Here is a 25,463-nt window from a genome sequence, read left to right on the forward strand (position 1 = left end):
TGTAATCTGTTTCAAGGGAAAAATCAAAAAAGATAGTTCAAAAGCTCCACTGACTATAAGCAAAATAAGTGATTATAGAAATTAAAAAACATGATCTAGTATCTCCAGTGGAAAAAAACAAACAAAAAACTTCTCTATTTTGTCCAGTTGGGTTATCGAAAGCTTTATATACCCTGCTTGACCATTGTGAAGTCTTTGGTTTGACTCCGAATGAAAGGGGGAATTTTGAGCAAAAAACTCAAAGTTTAAGTAGAAAGGAATTTTCTTTTATAGAGAGGAATAAACATGTCTAGAAAGAGCCAGCTATAGAGGAGTGGTATAGATCATCGGAAAATGTTTCTCCTGTGGTCCGTCAATTCTCGGGAGGCTACCTGAAGCAGGAGCTTTATCTTGTCACAGAGGGAGGGGGGGCGAATGATCAGGGGCCTGGTGGAAAGAGAGAGTTAAAACTAAATTTTCTCAAGTCTGATATTTTGTCCAGTTTGGTCAGCATGTATGAATAATTCAGCTAATCATTTACAAGGCAAAGAATAAGAATCTGGAGGATTTTATAACTTTATTAGACATAAGCATGGAGGGCAACTGTGAGTCTTATCTCAGACATCTCAGGGATAGTTTCAACTATCTTCCTCCATTCTCTCATCTGTATAGGAATGTTGCCTTGGTATATGTTTTAGAATAGAAATCCCTAACTTTGATGAAAACTAAACAAGAAACCTTAAAAAAAGCCACTATATTGCAGAACATGGGAGCTCCAATCTGATGGTTATGTAATATATGCAGAAACTGATGTGAAAATTTAAGATCTGTCTGTTGGGTCTATGCTCTTACTACTTTACTACCTTGAAAAGCTGTGGGTCAATCATTCTGTCAGTATTGTTACTTCCTTCAACCGTACATAACAAGAAGTGGTTTGCAGACAGTATAAGGTTGAGTTCTGTATTTAGGGCTTAGAATGCAAACCCTGACATGATTTAGGCCATATCCATATTCTTTTGAAAGCACCCGAGTAGGTGGCAAGATTTTTAATTTTGAAGAGATGAGGGATCTAATGAATACTGGGGTATCATAGAATTGATTTTGTGAGGGTGTGTATCTGAGGTAATGTTCACCGGAGCCATTTATAAATCCCCAAAGCACTATGCAAACTACAGTTCACTAAGCCAGAGACACTCGGTGAGAGAAATTTTGAGCGAGGATGAGAAGTAGATCCTTCAGGGTTGAACTCGCAGTTTATTACATGTCTGAGCTTCGTTTTGTTTGACCTTTGTTTGACTCCCCCTCCCCGACTCTTTCTACTTTTCTGTCATATGCAATGACAGAATCACATCTGACTGTGGCAAATGTCTCACTGCTGACTAAAGGAAAACCTTGGCTACATGAATCTCCAACAGTGGAAGAAATGGAAGGTTTTTTTCCCTTGTATCCTCAGTTCCATAGTTAGCGATCCTAGCTGCCAAAAAATAGAGGATCCCCCGTTATCTCTGGGCAACACCATATTTGATCCTCTGCCAATAATGAGACAGATTACAATATGAATTTCATTGATCATTTATTTCATTTTTCAGCGCTAGTTTTACCCACACAGTTGCTTGTTCTTCTGCCTAAAGTAGGGAGTTTTCAAATATTTTGGCAACTTGATTCCTGAGATGCTGTGGAATCATCACACTTGGCAAAGGATGAAAATGGCGGACTGTGTCACCCATACCACGCAACACAGCTCCTACCGGTACATTCTCACGTCGCTCTGAGATCCCAGGGCCTCTCTGACATCAAGTCACAACTCTTCCTCTAACACATTGGAGAACAAGACACTTTTTAATTTCAGTAATGAATCTCATACCTTAATAACTTAATAATTAATTAATGATGGCCTCATAATAATATTATAAGAGAGAGTTATTGCATAGAATCTTTAAGCACAACATAACCATATCAGAGAACTTGAACAAAGTCACTCAAGCCATGGTATGATGTAACTTCCACACTGATGAAAAAGGACATTTTGCAAAGTGTCAGAGGTCATGGCATAATTTGCCCAAGAATAATCCCAATCTGTCGACTCCATCACTCTCCAAAGAGAAAAAATCATGACATGTTGGTATCAGTAGGTTTTCACACACCATCAAAGACAATTTCCCTGTACTTTCAGAAATTTCGCAAACCTTGGATGTTTGCGAGGTAACTGGATTTTATTATTAAGTCAAATTTTTTACTAGCATATTTTAATGCTCCATTTTAGTCTTCATGACATGGTTAAGTGTAAGGAATTATAATAATAATATCTTGGCAGATGAAATAATAAATATTCCTTTTTTATAGATACTTAAGTTACACCATTGTAAGTGCACAAGATATTTTGCAATGTGCTATGATGAATTGGTTGTACAGAATATCAAGAAGTAACTATGGAGACTGTATTTTTACAAAAGAGGATAGTGTACAGTAAAGAAGAAAATAGGACTTTCTATTATATGTTTTGATTAAAAACATTGCCATGTTAGGAGCAGACTAAGCTGGAAGTTTTGAATAGTAATTTTACTAGATCTATTCTTTATTTACATGCTAATGGGCCAAGTGCAGTCTTTGTTCAGCAGAAATAGAGCCCAGTTTTAGTCCATTTGTTATTTTATTTTATATCTTTTTATTAAGCGGTATTGAAAATCTGAAAAGTAGGAGTTGCTGATATAATTTTAATTTTGGAAAATGATTAAGCTTGATGCTAAGTGACAACAAGAAAGCTCTAAGTATAGTCGTTTAAAAATATATATATTTCCATGAAATAGAAACTATAGTGTACATCCAATAAAAACAAGAAGTTGCAAGTTATGTTTGATTTACACTCAAAAACTATCTTTATATCCATTTAAGCCATGGGACATTTTATTTTAAAATGTAGCACTTTGTAATAGACAGTTTGACTTTATTAAAATTTTAATACAATTTAACTTTGTCTATCTTGAGAAAAATTTAATACTTTTAGAATATAGCTATTTATCATAAACCTGTAGATGAAATGAAAGATATGCAGTTTTACATATGAAGTTTTATTTATAATTTTATGTTCCCCAAATTTTATTCCCTTTTTATTATCATTACTGTGCCACCATGAAATTATTGTTTAAAATGTAACCTGTAAGAAAATCTTATGAAAATCCAGAGAAATATAAATATATGAAATACAGCAGTATTTTAATATACACTGTCTCAGATGACTCGCTATTTTTCCAACTGTCAAATACAATTAGTGACAATATTGAATTTTTCTAAATGGACAGGCAGAATGCTAAATGAGACATTATATCTGCAGAATTCTAATTTGTTTTTTATAAAAAACATAAAATCAGGAGGAAATGTTATCACCCCTTTTTTTTCAGTTTTAATGAGTATTCATATGGAACAAGGAAACCATTCATTGCAGGGGGTTCTTAGATTTAATTAAGACTGGTTTGAAAAAGATATGAAATACTAAGGTTAAATGCAAAGAGAAGGAGTTTTATTCTGTGTAATAACAGAAAATAATACCTGGTAAATGTAATGTCATCCACTACACCCCGCACTTCCCTTGGGTTGTGTGGGGTATAGAAAGCATTATCCAATTATAGATTGGGAAATTTAAGGGATGAATATAATAACTCTGAAATTTTCCTGAGTGTACTGGCCTTGTCCGTAACAAATGGTTCTTTTAGGATGTGTAGAACAAACAAATATACTTTTTTAATCACATAGAAATGATAAAAAATCCAATTAAGCCCAATTAAGGATTTGAAATTTTCCAGTAATTACACTGCAGAAAGCGAAGACATACATAAAGTGCTCAGGGAACAGGGGGTTAAGCTGCGCAAAACTCACTCATCAGAGAAAAGGTTACAGACTGATATTACCAACGTTTGATTAGACTCAGGATCCATTTACAAGAACTCTTTGTTTTCTTGGCTTGTGCATTTCAGCTCTGGAGTATGTCATTCTCTCGAGGCCACACTTCTAATAGGAGGGGGTAGCAGTGTTACATCCTCTCCTGAGCACAAAGCCAGCAAAAAATTAGAAAGGATTTGCAGGTCAAAACAGACGAGGATTGTAATTCCTACAGCTGAGGGACTTGGGAGGCAGAGAGAGGAAGAAATAGGTGTGACCGTGAAGCGAAAGAACTGTCATGTTGGCCAATGCCCACAGGAGGGATAAAACTGGTTCTGGGATCTTGCAGCATTTTGCAGCCTTCGAAGTACAATCTGGTCAAATTAGAATAAATCCACACAGGACCTTGCACGCAGAATTGCTGCAAAGTGGTTGTAGAACAGGAGATTACAAAAGTAATCGGATTTTAGCGAAGTAAAAAACGAAAAACAATGAACACAAAAATAAGTAAATAAATACAAATCCCTTTCAAAGCCGGATTAAGTTACATAGGCCTCAGTTTCATGTGATTTTTGTAAACAGAAAGTGGAACAAAAGTATCTGTCTTACTTAAATTTTCTTTATCACATTTAAATAATAGCAATGGAACACGTATAGCATCTATTATACTTTTACTACCAGCCGGGCAAAATGTTACACACCTCGAGTGCATTCTCTGTTTAATTTGCATTGTCATAACCCTATCACATAGATACTGTTCTTCCCATTTCATGGAGGAGCAAACTCAGTCTTCCATAGAGAACTTGCCCACAGTCACACAGCACACAGGTCCGCATCACTAACATTCTTGTTTGTAACCACAGCCCATGCTGATCGATACTGATGCCCATCATTTTACAGACTTGTTTAACCCTGGTCTTAATTTCCAGCCACTTACACTTTAACCTTCATAGATTCTTGGTGACCAGCTCTTTTCACTGATTCTCTTTGGTTACTGCCCTATCCCGTCCCAGTCTGTCTTCTTCTCTCTTAATTTTTTTGGGGGGAGAGTGCAGGTAGAGAGATAGTTGCGCTTTATTTCCCACCCTCATATCCTCTGCTCATTTGCACCTCTTCTCCCGACAAACATAAACCCCTCATGTTACCTGGTCTTCTTTGCGTTTTCCCACCATGAAGATTTTTACTACTAGGCTTCTCGTCATTCAAATCTCAGCTCAAACATCACCTCCTCAGGGGGACTTTCTTTGACCATCCAATCTACCTTAGCTCTCTAGGTCTCCACAACATTATCCTGGTTTCGCTTCTTCACAGGTCTTACTAATGCCTATGCTATTTTGTTTTTATCTATTTATTAGAATGTAAGATCTATGAGATTATTTTAACCCCCAAAAAAGAACAGTTTATGATGCATTGTAGCAAACTAATACATATTTTAAGATAAACACATGGGCTGTCTTGCATGCAGGTGAAGCAAGTTAAATAACTTTTTTTTTCAAAAATGAAATATGTAAATGAATAAATAAGTATGTAAACTCATAACACTTCTTCAGGCTACTCTAAGATTTTGGTAATATCTTTGTAGGTACTTATTTTTGTTCTGTTTTCTTTCTAAATGGTATCTGAGTGAGGTGTTTTTTTGTTTGTTTGTTTGTTTTTTCCTACAAGTGTAAGAACTTCTAATTCTCAGGAGAAAATATTTAGGAGTTCAAGGCAGTTGTTACACCATCTGGGAAAAATAACTGAAGTTAAGCAGGATATGAAGTGGAAACTTTGTGGGTTTCCTTTCAGTTCATTTCACTGGAATTCAATTCTTAACGGCCCTAAAGCGGTTTATAGGTTTTAGAACTGCAGGCAATCATACCTTCCTGTGGACATTCTTTTGAAGCTGGTTGCAGCCTTACATACAGAGAAATAATAATACTAGGAAAAAATGTCATATTGCAGAATGATTGTATTTACTCGTCTACTCTGAAAATAATGCTGCTCATGCTTTCTTCTCAGTATTCTACTTATGCTATAGGCTTATGCTGTGTGTATATGCCCAGGCCATTCCACGTGGTATTGAAGTCATTATGAAAGTAAATGGCATCAAGCTCCATCTTTCATGGAATTTGCATTCCCGTTGGCATGTCTGCGGTGCCCTTAATGCCATTTCTCAGATGCTTAACGCATTTCTTGCGAGGCAGAGGAACTTGTTTTAAGTACTGATTACCTTACCTGTCCTGCATGCAGATAATTAGACTTGAGGATGGAATGGCTTGGGACATACATCTAAATAGAAAAGAAAACCTGGCCTAGAAAACCTAATCCCAGTGGTAAGAAAAACCTAGCATATTGAAGGTAGCAGAAGCCTGTGGGAGAGCAGGGCAATAAAAACCAACTCGGTTTCCTCTGGAGTTGTGAATAACATCTCAGGAAGGTGACATACCGGGTCCCCTGAAGGAGAGGGACAGAATGGGCTAATAACCAGTGAACTGGTTAAAAGCTTTAAGATAGATGCCAAGATGCCTTCTCACTGCTTAAATCTTGGTCACTCGTTCTCTCTCATCCAAACAGAAGTTGAAGTTTTATTTGGAGAGATTAAAACACAATGGCAGCACTGGGAGATACCAGGCCCAGTTGAGGGGAATAGAAAAGTACTTTCTTATTGAAAGAAAATAATTATCTAATAATTTGCATATTAAAAATTCAGGCCCAGCCCCATTTCTTCCATTTTTTTTTTTTCTCTCAGAGTAACATGCAGGCAAGATTGTTTTCTCTAACCCAATAACTGAAGCTTTTATATTTATTTTTATTTTGATTTTTGCAGGATACTGGCCAGTGGGACTAAACGCTTCCCTCAACTACATTTCTGGATTCTCCCCCTAATCATACATGATGATTTTCAGCAATTGGTAACTCCCGCTCTCTTCCACACACACACTTACAGGGCTTCCAGTCAACTTTTTAAAATATATATATATTTTTTTATTTGAGAGAGAGAGCATGAGCAGGGTGGGAGAGGCAGAGGGAGAGACAGAAGCAGACACCCCACTGAGGGGGGAGCCTGACGCAGGGCTCGATCCCAGGACCCTGAGATCATGACCTGTGCCCAAGGAAGACACTTACCTGACTGAGACAGCCAGGCGCCCCTCCAGTCAACTTTTAATATCTTACTTTTATGTATAAAGTGATAGTCACTAACCACCAGGCATCCAAGGAAGTCCTCTATTAGGCAAAACATAGAAATATATGGGAGGGGAAGCCACAGATGAAATATGCAATGTCAGATTCAAATAAAAAGTAACAACAGAAAACCAACAACACAGAACCAAATAAACTGCTCTTACAGCATTGGATAAGAGAATCCAATATTGTAGTTGAAAGATAATACTAAATAGAAAAAATAAAAATCAGAGGGAAAAAAATTTAGTTCTGGAAACTAAAATGAAAGTTATATCAGCAATAAATCTACTATAAGATTTGGAAATTAAAATGGAAGGTTTCCCAGAACCCAAACAAAAAGACAAAGCCATAGACATGCTATAGAAAATAGAAGGAAATGAAAGGATCGAGCTACAAGATTCAAGAACAAATAATACAGATTTTATAAACAGAAAAAAGAAAACAGAAAGAAATAGATTCTTAAATGAATTATTTTTAAAAATAAAAATTCCTGTAATTGGAAGTAATGAATTTGTAGACCGAAACGTCCCAGAGTGTACTGAGGTATTAGGTGTGGGGAGAGGACACCCAGTCACAATATAACACATTTAGAATACTAGGGATAAAATGGAAATTCAAAATGCTTTGTCAAGGAAAAACAGATGCTTGATAAAAACTGCAAGGAAAACTTTATTCAATATTATTGCATTGTGTCAAGACCATTGCAATTATAGGAGAGAGACTGAACTCAATCAAGTCCACTGAAATAAAAGGCAGGATCATTTTTAATTCTGGGGTAAGTTAATGGAAAAGAACTGGAGGACTTGGGAAGGGAGGTTGGGCCATCGGTATGATTAGGCCACCTGAGTTAGCTAACTGGCGCTTTTGAAAGTTAAGACTCTTACTCTCCCACATAGACTGAAAGATAGGGATGTTATCTTCTGCCAAGATTGTGTTCAAAGGGATGGTCCCAAGTCCTTGAGAAAGACATTCCTGTGCTGGAGAAGACTCACAGAAACGTCACGCTGACCGGAACATGAAGGTCCTCTTGGTCAGCTTTCAAAATGAAAGATCAGTTATGTTCTCATGTGTTGTTATCAAAATGATTGTGGATTTTCGATAAGAGCTAGAAGACAATGAAACAGAGCCTTAATTCTCAGAACAAACTTCTTTTTAATCTCAGATTCTTTACTGAGCCACAATATCAATTGAGATAGAGAATAAAGAAATATCAGACATCCGATGTCTCAAAAAAAGTTGACCATCTACAGGAATCAATTAGAAAATGTGACCCAGGGGCGCCTGGGTGGCTCAGTCTAAGAGTCTGCTTTCAGCTTAGGTCATGATCCCAGTGTCCTGGGATCGAGCTCTGCATTGGGCTTCCTGCTCAGCGGGGAGCCAGCTTCTCCCTCTGCCTCTGCTCTTCCCCCTGTTCATGCTCTCTCACTCTCTCTCTAATAAATAAAATCTTAAAAAAAGAAAAGAAAGAAAGTGTGACCCACAAACATAAAAGAAAATACAGAAGAGTATAAGGCATGGCATCCAGTAGGACCTAGATCCAGCACACAGACATTTACACAAAGGCACATAAATTGCAAAAATAATTGCCAGAGAACTACCAAGGAGAAATGGTTTCAGAAAATATGTTTCTGAGTAGAAAATAAAGCAGACAATAACTGGAGTTTAACAGAAAAATTTTATTGTTAGAAAGTTTGGAAAGTAATTGGCAAGTGATCCATGGAAAGCAAAAATAATGCAGTTAGGCACAATAAACTCCAAAGAATATTAAAAGATATTTTAAAGAAGCCATACATCTTCATGTATGTACTATGTGGGGCTCCACTGTGAATAAAAGCTACATTGTAAGCACTAAATATTGATTTATCAAAAATGATATGAGAAAGTTGGTGAAGGGAGATTTCTTAGTTTTTCTTCTAGAAAGTCATTTGATCTCTAGTAAAAAAAAAAAAAGAGAGAGAGGGAGAGAAGAAGAAATTATCTAGAATATGGTACCAATGGTTATGAACATAATTGCCTATGGTTTTAAGAACTTAAGAGCTCAGAACAGAGAATGACAGAAACAAGACATAAGCTTGTTATTTTATAATAAAAATATTATTATATTACTACTACTACTAATTTTTACTAACAATATAAACCTTGCAATACCACTTGCCTTTTAAAGTAGTATGTATACCTTCTTTTTTTAACTAAAAAATATCTAAAAATATATCTTAAGCAAATAAGCTTCATGTACGCAAATATGTATCTATTAGGATGTTCTTTGAAGCATGGATTTAATAGTGAAAAGGAAATCTAAATGTCCAACAAAATAGGATGGGTGAAAATATAATTATATGTAATGGAATATGCTGAAGTTATTAAAATAACATTGCAAAATAATATTTAATGGCACAAAAAATGTTTATTATCTATTAAGTGAATATAAAGCAGATTATAAAACAGTATGATTTCAATAGAAGTTATTAACGTTTGTTGATTTCTTTTTATATGCTAGGCACTGTATTAAGTGCTATACATGCATTTTTCTCATTTTCGCCCCATAATAGCCCTATGAAATAGGTAACATTGATGAGGTTGAGTGACTTTAAACAAGGTTATAAAATATGTACAATAATGTTTCTGTTTTTAAAAATAAATAAAACCATGCAGTAGCAGTATTAACAGTTATCACTTGTGATAAAGTGGTACTTGGTTTATTCTTCTTGCTAATTTGTATTTTTTAATTCTCTACAATAGACATATATGGTATCTTAAATAAGAAAAACAGTAAGTAAAAGATTAGTCTTGCATATTTGAAACATTTATTAAGTCTTTATTGTGTGCCAGTCACATTGCTAAGTTGGGAGGATACTAAAACAAATAAGATAATGTTTCCACCTCTTTATAAATTTTATTTTTTTCAAGACAATTCCTTGATTACCTGCATGATCATATGTCGAGTCCCTGAGGTTGATTATATCATTGCAACACAGCTTATATTTTTCAAATCTCATAATCTATTTTCATCACAGTAGGAATGAATAACTTTTATTTAATAGAATGAAATCAATATTTTACACCATTTTTAATAGAAAGATACATAAAACAGAAAAAAACACATAAAATACTTTGGCTTGATGAATGTAAAGGGAGTTTTTAGGCTGATGATGTTTGCTATTTTAATATTTTAGTTATCTTATTTGGTGGTCTTGTTCATTCAACAAATACTTTCCAGCACTTACTCTGTGCCTGATAGCGTTGTAGTGACTGGGGACACTGCAGTGGACAAGAATCATAAAGTCTCTGCCGCAGTGAAACTTATATTCTGATGAGAGACAGACGGAGACACACACACACACACGCACGCAAATCCACTTATTTCCCTTAGCTATAATCAGTGTTTTAGATATAAATATCTTCCGTAATGTTTGTTTTTTCTTGAATTTCATGATTTTCCTCATAACATTAAAGCGCACCATAATTTAATTCATGTCTTTATTATTCCATAGCTAATCTTCCCACGTTAGCCTCTCTTCAAGTTAATCTTTCCTATATATCACCAATAGTTGCTATTGCTATGGCAGTATTTTTCTTTTTTTTTATGGCAGTATTTTTCAAACTCCAGAGACACATTATGAAATAGATGTAATGAAGGCAGACTAACACTTTTGCAATGAAGCAGAACAGAAATGTAAGAGAACAGAATAGAAAATATCAGAGTGCTTTGTAGATAATCAGGATAAGTAACGTTTCATGAAATAACTTTTTCATAAGTAAGGGGATTGGGTTTAATGTAAAATATATTTCTTAATCAATATTATGTTCAAAATTTTGGAAACCCATATTATACTCTTAAATTATAATGTCCCCATATTATCAATCTGCTCAAAAGCATACTATAACAACCTACTGTCTACCTAAAAATATATGAAATTATCAACTCTTGTCAATGGCATGGAATATTCTCCATTGTTTCCTCTAATCCCGGATTTATTTCACTCTTTAACTCAATAGATGGATGGATGGATGGATGGATGGATGGACATATTAGATAGATGTGTAGATTTATAGATATACAGATAAATAGATAAAAATCAAGCCACATGCTGCTTCATGCCCAGTCTCTACCCAGAATGCTCTCACAGTCTCCTCCACATTACCTCTCAAAATGTCTCCATTTTACATGGCACCGCTCAAAATTACTTTAAGTAATTTCTTTATAAAGGAATGTTTTTGCCTGAGTTAAGAGCTCACATTTGTCTTAACTATATGACTGCCTTGTGAATAATTTCCCAAAATATAGGGAAATAGGGAAGAGGTAATCTTTGTCATATTCCTTTCAGAACAGCATAATTATTTCCTTATAGTTCACCTCAAAAAATTAAGTTAATTGAGATCGAATTTAGTAGAGATGCTAGATTTGAATCCAGAAAATAATCATAGAAATATCCATAACTTTTTCAAGTACAAGAGTGCAAATATGTAGATATTTTAATTTTATATCACAATAGAGCATGGGTTTTATTATTTTTTGTTGGTCTGTGCCTAGCATGTGATAGGTAGTCAATAAATAGCATTTCTCAATATAATTTGTAATGCTTAAAAAGTCCAATACCCTGACCTACTTAAAAATGTCTAATCTCCTCAATGGGAAATGTCTGTGGAAAAAAGAAATATGGCAAGGGGCTTTTGATTCTTAGGTGGTTCTGGTTTATAACGCATTTTCTGTACTTTGACTGCCCCAGTGTGTTAGAAGACTAGCTGAAGAGACTGAAGACTTGGCTTTCCTATGACTGTTTATAATAAATTATTTTAAATAATTTCTTTTGTTTACTGACTGCAATATAAATTTTGATAAACACAAAGAAAAAGAAAGTAAACTTGAACAGAATGATTCTAAACAGTATTTGTGTTTATAGGGGAGAGTTTCGTGTAGTCTGGCCATTTGATTTCTCTTTCCCTCTGCTCTCTACTTGCCAAAAATATTCTTTATTCATTTGAGAATAAATCATCATTAGATATTATACAAAACATGAATGAATTACAACTGGAATTTGTAATATCGATTTTCAGCACAGTGTTATCTTTGTTCAGATTCTAACTGTGGGTGTACCCAAAACCAGACCCCATAAAATGGTATTACATTTAATGATGGTAACATAACCCCATGTAGAAGCATTGTAAAGATGGCATTTAGCATATGAACAGTAAATAGTGACTTCTTTGGTATATTTGACCACACCACATTAAATATACAGCATAAAATACATAGAACTAGCTCTTGACAACTTATCTTAATACCAAGAGATTGGCTGCTTGTTTTGTCACAGAATTCTAAGACACAAGTCATAAAGCATGCCAAAACTTCGTATCCTGGGCCAGAAATAATTAGAAATTAGAAATCTTCTCTCCCTGTCAAATACCCTCATTTAGTTGCATCACTAGCCATCATGTGAGAACTACAGGAAGATTTTCAATTTAACAGTGGGGAAGTTTGATATTTTAAGTGCTTAAGTTAATTAAAAATCAAAAGGAATGCTGCATAAGTTATGATATGATTCTAACAGTTTAATTTGTGAAATATGGCTGAATATAAAAGGATACACATTATTAACTGATGCAAAGGTAGATATGCATAACCATATAATGAACATTAGAAGGCATGGGGAGAAGCTCAGAATACCTAAACAAATGCCCTCACTACCAATTGCTCTACTCATGCTATGATTCCATTGACTCAAGTGTCTCTGCGTTTTCCTAAGTTTGGGGCATCTGAGGAGTCAAGATGTCCATAACATCAGGAGGAAGAGTAGACAATCTTTCCAGTACAATTTTGGGAAAGACTCATTTTGAAGTATGGTGGCATAGAGGGAAATGCCCACTGACACTGAGATTCAAAACTTAATTATCAAGTTTAATGTTGAATAGGAAGTGGGAAATGAGTGGGAGGAGGAGGACGGATGGTAAACAAACTGAAGGGAATATAAATTTAAAATGTTGAGCTACATAAATTTTGCAATTTAATACTTTCCCAATTTTGTTTAATTCAGGGATGTATGGAAAAAAATAAATTTTCTGGTTTTGTTTATTCTTTTTTTTTCCCTGAAATATCAACACTTTGCAGATATTTCTGGAATCTTCTTTATTTTTTTCATAGCCCAGTTAACTCGGAAATGCATATTTTTATAAATCTTTCTCTACTTTGTGCAGAACTATGGTATATATCAAGTGAATCTCAGGTTTAAAGGGAGGGGGCAGGGGGGTGCCTGGGTAGCTTAGTGGGTTGAGTGTCTGTCTTTGGCTCCATTCATGATCTCAGGGTCCTGGGATCCAGCCCCACATCAAATTCCCTGCTGAGCTGCGTGTCTGTTTCTCCTTCTTCCTCTGGCCCTCCCCCTCCCGCTCATGCCCTCTCTCATGCTCTCTCTCTAGCTCTCTCTCAAATAAATAAATAAAATCTTTAAAAAAAAATAAAGGGAGGGGGCAGGAATACAAACGTAATGTTCAGATGAGGACAGTACTATAGTATCTTTATGTTGTGAAAAAAATGCTGGTCTTCCTCATTAGCTCCTACCTGTTTGACAGTGGGAAAAAGACAATTACCTTCTGTTAACTTCAACATAATTTAATCGGACGTGTTCTCTTTAGGGCTGTCCGTTTTTGCCGGGATGAACCGGGTAAGCCAATCAGTACCCTCCCCTTTCCTTCCACATCCTCTCCCCATGTGTCATCCAGCTGAGTGGGGACAGGAGCTGCTATGGGACCACAGCCTCTTCTGCCCCTTTCAATGTTATTTGTGTCCTCTGGGCATCACTTACTTTCCTGCATTTAAGGCTAAAGCCACCTGATGGTAGAATTTACTATATACTTGGGCTGAGAGACTTCCTAGCTAGCTAAAAGAAGTATCTAGAACTTAGCGCTTCTATTTCCCCTGCTATCGTGCTTCACTGGTTCAATTTGATGTGACTGCTTGACTGAGTTCCAGCTGTATGGAATGGGAACCCCAAAATTAGATCCCTTTCCAGAGTCCTCCACCCTCCATTGCCTACAGAGGCACAGATATGTTGAGAGATCACCTCAATTAATATATGAAGAACATTAATATTTTCAATCACTGCCATTTCACGTGTTGTGATGACATTCCTGTTATAGATACATACTTAAATATACACACATATATACACACCATGAAATGCCTATGATATTAAAATGAAAAATGCCATTGGAGTTTGAAAGATACAAGCACAGTTACTATGCGGCTTGGTTTTGAAGGAAAATATATCTGGATTCCACGTTTACCTGGGTGTATAAATACCTTCTGCAAGTTCCTCCCTGCAAGAAGTATTTCAATTGAACTCTCTAAAAAATGTTATTTAAAACATATGAATACAAAGGTGAAGACAGCAAAGTCCTTTGATGATATAATTTCAAAGGAACCGAGTGAGATTTCTTTTCTTTTAGTTGTAATTATTGCTTTGAAATTTGTGATAACAGATCATGAGTTTTCTACTTTATATTCCTGAATTCACACTTACGTCACATTAAGTCAGCCTGTTACTTCCTGAATAGCTGCTCGGCAACACTCTTACCAGGTGTACAAATCTTATTCTCTCACTGCCATCCTTTGACTAGTGTCTTGACGTTCATTGCAACGCACATGATTGCTACAGCTTTGCAGATTTTTCCTGACTCTAATTTAGCTATTCTTCATGACTCATTATCTAGCAGTCGCCACAACAATAACTTATTGACCATTCACTCTGTGCGAAATCTTGTCCTATACAGTGAAAGGCAGAAGGTTACAAGGGAAATAAATACTTGTTCCCTCTTGTCAATGACATTATAATCTAATGGACTTTAAAGATCTCCTCTGTCTTAGTGGTTAGCCTGATGCCATATCAGTTTCTGTTTTAGTATTAAGCACGCTAGAAACTCACAATAACACAGCAGAATTCGCTTTAAAGAAGTTTCATTTTGATATTATTCTTGGTTAATGATAAATCCAAAGGACTTTTTAAGTTTTAAGTTTTCATGGATATTGAGGACACTGTTATGTGCCACTTTAGGAAAATTTATTTGATAGCATTTTACATTTGAACTCTTAAATATATATAATATACATATTATTTGTACTGTATAAAATATGTATAAGATATACTTATTATATTTTTATATTTATATTTTGTTTTTACATAAATATATATAAAATTAATGCTAGCAGAAAGAATGGTTGATGTTATGATGGTTTTTATTTTTTTTTAAGATTTTATGTATGTATTTGAGAGAGAGAGAGAGCACGAGCAGGGGGAAGGGGAAGAGGAAGAGGGTGATGCAAACTCCCCACTGAGCAGGGAGCCCAACATGGGGCTCAATCCCAGTACCCTGAGATCACCACCTGAGCCCAAGACGGATGCTTAACCAATTAAGCCATCCAGGTGCCCCAGGTTTTTTTTTTTTTTTTTTTTTTTTTTTTTATGATTGTTTTAAAGTTGAGGACATCTAGGCTCACAGTAGATTCCTTGTTACCATGTAATGGAAATACTTTGAATGTACAGTTAGAATTTAGAGCTAGCCCCTTATATTTTCCATTAAAAAATACCCTCTTAATGATATTCCCATCTAATGAAAAGAGTTGAAATGAAGAACTAAAGCATTGTGGACCTATCAAATAGAGATGTACGTCTCTTACTGGGGAGTTTTCCATGTAGGATATTATAGCCGTCATATTTCTAGGAACCATGGGTTGTACTAGACTTAAGGCTTAGTTTAAAAATATGCATTGAGTGCCTACTACATCACAGGCACATTCTTTGCACTGAGATACCAGACATGGATGTTTTCTAGCTGAATGGGAAGGAAGACAAATACACAATCAAACACATATATGTAAAGTTCCAAGCATGTTGGTAGCTGCAAAGGAGACATGCCCGGTGTTAAGAGAGTGTAGAAGGAGGAGATTCAAAATCGTCAAGGAGGTGGTCAGGGAAGGCTTTCCTCTAAAAGATCCTGAGTTGGCATCTAAGGATTGAATAGGCGTTAACAAGATAAAGGAGGAACAAGAACACGCCAAGCAGAAGTGACGGCACGTATGCAAACCGGGACAGGGATGGAAAATGGTGTGAGAAAGGATCACTTCAGCCGGTGTCCAGAGGGTGAGCGCGGTATGGTGCGTGCTGAGACAGAAGTATGCAGGAGCTGGACTGTTCTGGCCAATAGCCCAAAGCCTTTCTCCTGTATGGTTGTGAAGATAAAAACCCATATCCTAGAGATACTAGTAAGAAGGGTCTTCAGGTTAAATGTGTCAATCAGGATTAGAGCTATACATAGACAACGAATAGGGATGGCTAACTGATTGTATATGCCTTGATATAGTATAAAGGTTTAGAGATGAGCATTCGGTGCAGGCAATTTCATCTGAAACTGAGGAAAGACTTTCATCAACAGGTGGAGTTTGAGATAAATGCAGTCGTAAATAAGGGATTGTTGGCTGGAGAAAGGTAAGGTAGGGCCTCACACTTTGAAAACAGAGAGTTAGCACACCTTTCCTAGAAGATGCTTTTTGCTGAGGCAGTGATATGGAAGAGGGAACTGATAAACCAGTGGGGGGGGGGGGGAAATAAAACCTTTCATTTAGGTGGAGAAACAGCAACCTAGTCTCTTCAGTATCAGGCAGTTATGATATGGTACTTTATAAAGTTTTTCTATCAAAATTTTCTGAATGAAATGAAGTGGAAAGAATCAGAGGCAGAAGACTTGAAAGAATATTAATAAAACACAGACATGAGGGAACGCGGATTTGCACTGCACTGACAGCAGTGGCAAAGGAAAGTACAGGGTAATTTCAAAAATGACTACAAAGTCAGGCTATGTAATATTTCACAAATCTCTATGCATTATTAATCTTTACCAATGGCTTTTCCATTGGTATATTCATTTGTAAAACTTCTCAGGAATGCTTAAATGCCACAAGGCCTAAACGACCATGTGTAAAATCAACTCACAAATAAAATTATTTATATTATGTTTACTATGATGAATTTCATTAGCATGAAACTAAATAAAATGTAATAATGTGACCAGAGAATTTGTAAATATCTGGTAATAAAAAGTTAAAATTTAAATTTTAAAATGTAATTAAGATAGTATAACTTTAGTTCAAATATATTACACATTGTGAAAATACAAATAAACTTCAGATTGTGGTAAAACTTTTTTATTTTTTAAGACGATAATAAAATAGAACTCCCGACATCTTTGCATGGCATCTGGATTACATGACATGCTCAATTCATTCCGAGCATAAAATAATAATAATGATGATGATTATATACCACATAGATTCTAAGATACCAAACACTTCTCAAGTTTATTTATTTATTTTTTTAGGGTTACCTATCATCTAACAGTTCTGATATTTTGTTTGTCTACAGTTTTCTGTGACTGTCCAGATTTTTGATATATAGAAACATAGATAGAATTCAAACCTGGAATCTAGTTATTTTTTTCAGCAACAGGAAAAATATACACTGAATAATAATCATATTTGAACTTATTCATTGCACATTAGACACTGAATGGACTTTAGAAATCGCTTAGCTCAATATCCTCTTTCCCTGATGAAGAAAGTAAGGCAGAAAACCCTATGACTTTTTTTTTTAATTTTTAATTTAAATTCAATTTAGTTAACGTATAGTGTAGTATTAGTTTCAGGGGTAGAATTCAGTGATTCTTCAGTTGCATATAACACCTAGTGCTCATTACATCAAGCGTCCGCCTTAATGCCCATCAGGGTTTTCTTTTCAAGATCACATAGCTCGCAGAGTGTGCCTGGAAGTCAATGTCTTGTTTCTAAGACAAGCATTTAGAATGAATCTCTGCTCTAATGAAAGCAAAGTAATAAAAATTTGCAAAGAACATATTTAGTTAAAGGGTCAATTGAATATAGCCAGTACTTGCTGTCTACCTAGGTTAAAACACTACCAATGTATTGTTGCCATTTTAACCTTTATTCTCATGTGACAAAGCTCCAATCACTTTTGGGGAAAGGTAGATACAAACGGTAATCCTAAGCAACTGTACTGTGTATGTAGGGAGCTGACGTAGATAATTGTTATTCAAAGCAATTATTCCCAGTAAAAATGTAACATCACAAAGACCATATTGGTGAGTAAATACCAAACCCTTAAATGGGAAAATAAAATGTATTCTATTAAAATATATCTCCTATATAAGGGCTTATCCAGCATTTTGATTTGTGAAGAAGAGTAATACAGAACACGGACTTGCAAATATATTTTACACTGTGAAGAACAGGGAGAAGAAATAGCTAAATCCATTTTTTTCTGAACCCTTCAATGTAACGTGCATTATTTATAAATTTTTTAATTGCAAACGTACTCTTTGTAGGATGTTATTCTGTCTCTTATATTTAAAAAGTTAGACAGTACACAATATATTATCTCTGTTACTTATGCAAAAATGATGATAAAATTTATCAAATTATATAGGATACATATTTATATTAGTATGTAGGGCTCTCTGCTTTATTTAGAAAACCATTCTGTCTTTTTCAGAACTATAGTTTTTATTTGATATGGAACTATAGACCTTATTCAGCTGATAAAAATGTGATCTTGCGTAATCATAACATATAAAGGTACAAGTGTATATAGGCATGGGTTATGTGCTAAACCCTGAAGCATGTACAATAGCTTAACACTGTGCTGAAAGAATGTCCAGTTACTTAATGTGTCATCTTTATACACCCTAGAGCTCTTGCTCACTAGCATTCAATCTTGAAAAGATAAAGGGTGTCCAGGTTGAGTTATTCCTTGGTTTAACAACTTTTGAAGCATTTTAGAATGCCCTCTGATCAGTATAGTTCATATCCTTGCAGAGATCAAAATCTCTTCAGAGAACACCTTTGCAGTTCTCTTCTTCCCAAGAGGTAATTTCAAACAGTATGTCTTTAGGCCATGAAGTGTGGAGGGTTTTTTTCCCCCACATTGAGAAATAATTTTTTAGAAGCAAGAAGAATAAGTTAACTTCCTAGTAGCAATCTTTCACTCTGTAAAAAAACTGGCAAGTTATGACCATAGTTAGTTTTTCAGGAGTAGATATGCTTGAAGATTTATTATTATTCATATTTTTTTCAAATGCCGGATTGACATTTTAATTTATCAATGCTAAGATTCTGGGTAACTTACAATCACAATACTTATTTTTTTCCTGATGTTATCAGAAACTCAACTCTTTCTTTATATTTTATAATTACTTTTCTGACATTTTCCATATTCTCAAAACCAAAAAAAGATGCCTTTTAAAAATAGAACATCTTACATTACTTTATTATGAAAATGTCAAGAAGATTTAGATTGCTTAATGAAGGGCAAAACAAGAGGCATGTGTAAAAGTATTTATTATATGAATCTTAGAGAAAATTGAATTCTTCAAACTCATATTAAAATGTGGCCAGGGGCACTTGGGTGGCTCAGTCGGTTAAGTGTCTGCCTTCGGCTCAGGTTATGATCCCAGGGTCCTGGGATAGAGCCCCACATTGGGCTCCTCTGCCCCTCCCCACTACTTGTACTTTCTCTCACTCTCTCTCTCAAAGAAATTAGTAAAATCTTAAAAAAAATAAAGTGTGGTCAGGATATTATACAATCTAGCTATTTTGTTACCCATGTGTTATAAAAGGAATCAAATAGATTCATGTTATCACCTAGGATCAGATTGTTATAAATATTATTTGATTAACTATTAGATTAAACTCAAATTTGTCAGGGCGCCTGGGTGGCACAGCGGTTAAGCGTCTGCCTTCGGCTCAGGTGTGATCCCGGCGTTATGGGATTGAGCCCCACGTCAGGCTCCTCCGCTATGAGCCTGCTTCTTCCTCTCCCACTCCCCCTGCTTGTGTTCCCTCTCTCGCTGGCTGTTTCTGTCTCTGTCAAATAAATAAATAAAATCTTAAAAAAAAAAAACAAATTTTAATTTTAGGGAGTTGTTAGTACATTTGTAACTGACCCATCAGTACATTTTAATGCAAATTTTCATGTCTTCATTAAGCCTCTAACTCTTATCTACATGACTTGTTTCAAGGTCTACTGTCCTATCATTAACTATAAGTACACCTTCTATGTTAGTAAGCATGAATCACATCTACACAGTTTATGTTAGATTTGATCAGATCCTTTATAAGTCTTCTCAGTGACATTAGTCTGGAAAAAAATTATTGACATTAACATTTTCCAGGAGTCCAGAATATATTGGTTTTGGTTTCTGGTGGGAGAATGTATGCCACACTCTTAATTTTAATCATCTCCCAGTTAAGAGTGTCTTACACCAGCCTGAAATAACATGCGAGGTAAGCTAGATTTCTAGGTTCATAGAAGAAAATTATTTGCATAAAATCTGGAAATAATTAGTGTGTTCCAACATCATGAGGTAATACGGGATGACAGTTACATCAGTGTGTATATCTGAATTCAGCAGTAGTGGGAGGGTCCACCTACCATCCTCTTCACTGAACCACCATTCAAATCAATAAAATGAAAAAAATAAGGGATGGAAAAATAGCCAGTAGCTTTTTACATATTCCCCATATTGAGGTTTGGGGTATTTATTTATTTATTTGGTATAATGAGGTAAACAAAGTAGTTGGGAACAAGGAGAGGATAGAGGAAACATGTCGGTCAGTGATCCTTCCATGTCATAGATAAGATTTCAGTGATATTTCCTGGTACCTTAATGTCAGTGAGACTGTAAATGGCACACTGATAGAAAATGGATTTGTTCATCCATTTAAAACATACTTAAATATTATATTCTGTTTAAAAGAGAGTTATCAATTTCAGTTACTGAAAAGGCAAGTTTAGTGTAAGAACCCTTTGATAGACCCTGCATTCAAGAATGGAGAATCCCTCCTCACATGTCAGTTTGCCTCAGGCAGAAGTTGGAAAGAGTATAAAGCAAGAGTGGAATAAAGCCTCAACCATTCAGGAGACATGAACTCCGAAAAACATTAATTATTCAGAAGAAGGAACTGACATTGAATAGAAAATGGTTTAAGCTTCTCTGTGTGTATTCTAACCTTGAAAAGGCAAACTGAATTGTAAGTATCTTATTGAAACATTAATGGAGTGGGGGTGTCCAAGGAATTTTATACATGTTTTATTTATTTAAAAGACATATTCAAAACAATGGTCCAATGATCCCCATTTTACTCACAGCAAAAGTGAGAGCACATGCAAAGGCCTATAGAACCCTATATCATGTGGTCCCCATCACCTTTAAGACCTCATCTCTTCATATTTGTCCCTTCAGCTCATTTGACTTCAAGCATACATGGACTTCTTGTTTATTGAATATACACAACGTGCCACCCTCCAGGCCCTTCCTCTCATTCCCTTTCTCTGGAATGCTCTTTGTCGAACTATTCCTTTGCCTCGTTGCCTATATCCTTCAAGTCTTTTCTCAGTTCACTGACGCCTACTCTGACCAACCTTAAAGTTGCAACCCATCCCCTCACCTCGACCATGATCTACATTTCTCAACATATGCCAGCTTATGACATGCAATGTAGTTTTCTTATTATGTTTTTGTTTTATAATTTCCTAGTTTTTAAATATATTGTTTATTATCTGACTTGTCTGACTTGAGTATCAGTTCTACAAAGGTGCAGCTTTTTACCTTTTTAATTGTTTTAACTGAGGCATTCCAAGCACTTATAACAGTGCCTAGCATATAGTAGGCACTCAATAAATATTCAGTGAATGAATTAATCATATACAAATTATATATGCACATATACAAATTATATCTGTGTATTTTTTATTTTGAGTATATTTGACACAATGTTACATTAGTTTTGGGTATACAACATAGTGATTAGATAAGTTTATATATTAAGCTTTGTTCACAAGTGTAGCTGCCATCTACATGTCCCAGTCCATCACTATTGCAGTATCATTAACTATACTCCTTATGCTGCCTTTCATTCCTGTGACTTACTCATTCCATTACTAGAAGCCTGTATCTCCCACTCCCCTTTACTCATTTTGCCCAATCTCCCTTCCCCCTTCCCTCTGGCAACTCTCAGTTTGTTCTCTGTATTTATAGGTCTAACTATGCTCTTTATTGGCTTATTCATTTACTTATTTATTTTTATTTATATATTTTTAGATTCCATGTATGAGTGAAATCATAAGGTATTTGTCTTTCTCAGTCTGGTTTATTTCACTTAGCACAATACCTTCTTCTCTATGCACGTTGTCTCAAATGGCAAGGTCTCATTCTCTTTTATGGGTGCGTAATATTCCATTGTGTGTGTGTGTGTGTGTGTGTGTGTGTGTGTGTGTGTGTGTATACCACATATTCCTTGTCTATCTGTCTATTGATGGATCCTGAAGTTGCTTCCATATCTTGGCTATTTATAAATTATATTTTTTAAAAGAAAGCCCTACAAAGATTTCAAATGTAGGTTTAACAATTGTGTGACTCAAATGGAAACCTTTTGTCTTTGCGTAGGAGAACTGAGTGTTCTTTCCTCCCTCATGCTTTGGCACAACATTCAGGAGAAGACAGTGATCACTGTGGTCCTTTCCACAAACTTCCATAATGGTCTGTGCTCTTAACTCTCTCCATTGCTCTCTCTCTATCCGTAGAAAAGCTCACTGAAAGGCAACCCTTAATTCACCCCGTCAAGATCCTTTTGATATTTTCTTTCTGGCCTCCTTCATATCTGGGCCCCTTGTGTTGACATTTTGGACAAAGCTAGACTTTTTCGATGGTTTTGCCCCAGAATTATGACCTATCTCTACTGGACAAAGTGGAACCCTTATTGCCTTCTCTATATTTGCTAAAATGCCCAACAAATAAACAAATGCACACACAAAGCAAATCTGATCTCAGAGTGCACTTTGACGTCTTGCTGGTTCTCTCTTTCCTTTGCTCTTTTAAGAGCCATGAAAACCACATATTTCTGAGGCACAGTTTTTTCACTAAGCAGTAAACATGGGCTGCAGAATGTCTGAGATAGAAAGCCCAATCTTCTTCAGGAGAGCACACTGTAATTGCTGCCAGGTAAATTTAAGATGCCTTTTATTCAGACATCTGCTTAATACTTAGGAGTGTGACTCTTCAACATTCAAGGGTAAAATAAGTTCCAAGAAGTCTACCCGCGCTATTTATTAGAGACCCACAAAGCTGTTTCAGTGGTAAAGAGTCCCCTAACACCTACATCTGTATTTTATAACACAAAATGTATACAAGTGTTTGTGATTTGGGACCAAACAGGTGGGAACTTACCTTTCTCCAGAGGATGACCTTCATCTGTAACTAGATCTAGTTCTAAAATCTGTGATATTTTCCCTTCACCATATTATTCCCACACAGGCTTTCTAAACTTCTTTTATGGATCTAATTCTGTCTGTTTGTGCTAAAAGAGCATGGGAAGAGGATGAGGATTATTTTTCCCTTGTGGAGCTTCAGAGGGTGGGCTAGAATGATAATCTGAGTTGAAAATGAAGAGTATTCCTAATGGGTCCACTATTTCAGTCATGAAAAGTCTTTTGGAAATTTAATCACATTTAAAATGTTTGTTTTGACCCTGTTGCTCCATATGTTGGAGTCTATCCTAAATCCACACACCCTACACACACACATCGAACACACACACACCGAACACACACACACACACACACCAAATACAAACATATACACGAACACACAATATTAGCAACTGTTTCTCTATTAGTTTTCTCTATTTAGGTGCCCAATTCCCCTTACAAAAGTCAATGTAAAGAAGAGAGATGACTTTCTTAATGCGGGCAGGGTAGAAATATGTTAAATGTCCTGGCCTCATGAGAATAAACTTCCTAAGATTATAGTTTATGTTCTCTAGTGTTTGTCTTTCGGCAAGGAGGAAAGAGATAGAAATGTTAAAACTTAGACATAATTTATTAGGATAATAGAAATAGAAGTTTAGAGGTAGAGGAAAGTAAAGAAATAGAGAAAAATTAATCAATCAAAAAGCAGTCAGGAAAGAAGAAAAAAAGAAATAAAATGTAGTAAATGTAAATTCCAAAATAAAATGGCAACAATAAACCCTTAAGCTACCAGCAACCAATTTATTTTTTTAAAAGAAGATTTACTTCTCCTGTTAGAATAAAAAGACTTAGATTGGATTTTTTAGTAATTCAACTTTTCACTGATAATAAGTGATATACTTCGTAAAATAATGCATAAAGTTGGAAGATAAAATAATTTAAAAGGATATATTTGTTAAATATAAATAGGTTAAAGGTAGTTATGTTGAAGTTCTATGGCATTTAATATTAAATAAATGGGTATATTGAAACATAATATTAATTGAAATATAGCATAAAACAAGATGATTTTATTATATTATATATATATGCATTTTTTGCTTTTATATGTACTTTGTCAATATGTATACACATATACTTTTTGGCATGTAACAGCTATAAACCCACGAATGGGAAAGGTACATAAATTTATGATGGTGATGATTTTGGGGGAGAGAGGTTTGAGTATTTGACTGCAAAGTGGATTGAAGCATATTTCAACTTTATCCAATAACATATTGACAAAATAGTAACACCTAGTAATTTTGTCAGATGGGAAATGGATATATACAAGATTTTCTCCATGGATTTCTCTGTTTTAAACATCAAAATAAATAAATACTTGAACTCCTTCATGGTAAAGCTGATATGGTTATATCTTTTTACTTTCTGCAATTCCTTAACACAGTCTTAGGAACCAGTAGAAGTTAGAGCAAACTGTTCAGCTAACTCCTGTATATCCTTCAAAATGCTTCTCTGGAATCACTTTTTTTAGAAGAATTCTTTTGGTCCCTCTATCTGTTTTCAATATTTTGTGCAATGACCAAAAACCCAATACAACTGGCTTAAGCAATGAAAATAGAAGGTAGGCAAAGAACTGATCAGTTCGTGTAACTCGGAGTAACGGAAGCATTAGGGAAGAGCCTGGCTTTAGGCAAGGCAAAGCTGCATTCAGGATTAAAATAGGTCATAGCTATTTCTTCTTTCTGCTTCTTCCTGTCTCTTGGCCCTACCTTCTGCTCTATCGACTTTATTTCTCAATAGGTCCACTAGGCTCAGAGGTGGCTGAGGCAAGCTGATACTCTCCAAGTTCCAAATCAATCACAAGAGAAGGAACAAGAGTCTGTATTGGATGCAAATTCTCAGTGAAGCCAAATGACAAACCGGCAAAACGGCCCAGCTCGCTGGTCTCAGTAGGGACAACCTATGACCTAAGAGCAGGAACACTCAGAGGTACCAGGGTTGACTCAGGGTTGGATTCTGGGGACTCATACTTAACACGGGGTGTATGGGTGTGTACACAATAGTAAGGCCTTGCCGCAGCAGGAATGAGGTCAACCAACCTGAACCACACTGATAAAGTAGGAATGGGGGTAT

This window comes from Ursus americanus, chromosome 19 (genome assembly GCF_024610735.1).
Source record: "Ursus americanus isolate L20-20 chromosome 19, mUrsAme1.1.p, whole genome shotgun sequence".
Lineage (NCBI taxonomy): Eukaryota > Metazoa > Chordata > Mammalia > Carnivora > Ursidae > Ursus > Ursus americanus.